This window comes from Odontomachus brunneus, unplaced genomic scaffold (genome assembly GCF_010583005.1).
Source record: "Odontomachus brunneus isolate Ranch 3 - 2012 unplaced genomic scaffold, Obru_v1 Obru_scaffold_216, whole genome shotgun sequence".
Classification (NCBI taxonomy): domain Eukaryota; kingdom Metazoa; phylum Arthropoda; class Insecta; order Hymenoptera; family Formicidae; genus Odontomachus; species Odontomachus brunneus.
The window spans coordinates 46,834-47,336 of record NW_022639666.1 but is presented as its reverse complement, the minus strand read 5'-3'; positions in this window follow the sequence as shown (position 1 = coordinate 47,336).

Here is a 503-nt window from a genome sequence, read left to right as displayed (position 1 = left end):
AATTCAGTAATGTTTTACATCAATAATACTTATAGAATAGTACTTAGAATAGCACTCGTTAGTGGCAATCATTAATTTATCTTATTGCATATTTTTTATACTTCTTATACCGTTTCTTTCGGAGAAAATACTTTCTTTAGATTTAATATTCGTACTTGTGTAATTTTGTGGTTTTTTTTTATTTTTTTTTTTTTTTTTAATATTATATTCTTAAACGAAATATTATTTTTTAAAATGATGAAAATAAAACTTTTATTTCGTTCAAGGAAACCATGTCATTTGATGAAACAACACTATTGTTTTAAATAATATTTTCTAAAAGTTTCTTTCAAAATTTAGTAATTCGATTTGTTTAATTTGGATTTTCTTGGATTTTTTAATTTTCTTTTGTTGGATTAATCATTATAACATTTTGTTAAAAATGTAAAAGTAATTATCACTGGTTTACTACATTACATCAATATTCATCGCATATCCAATGTTGCATTGTTTTAATATCTATT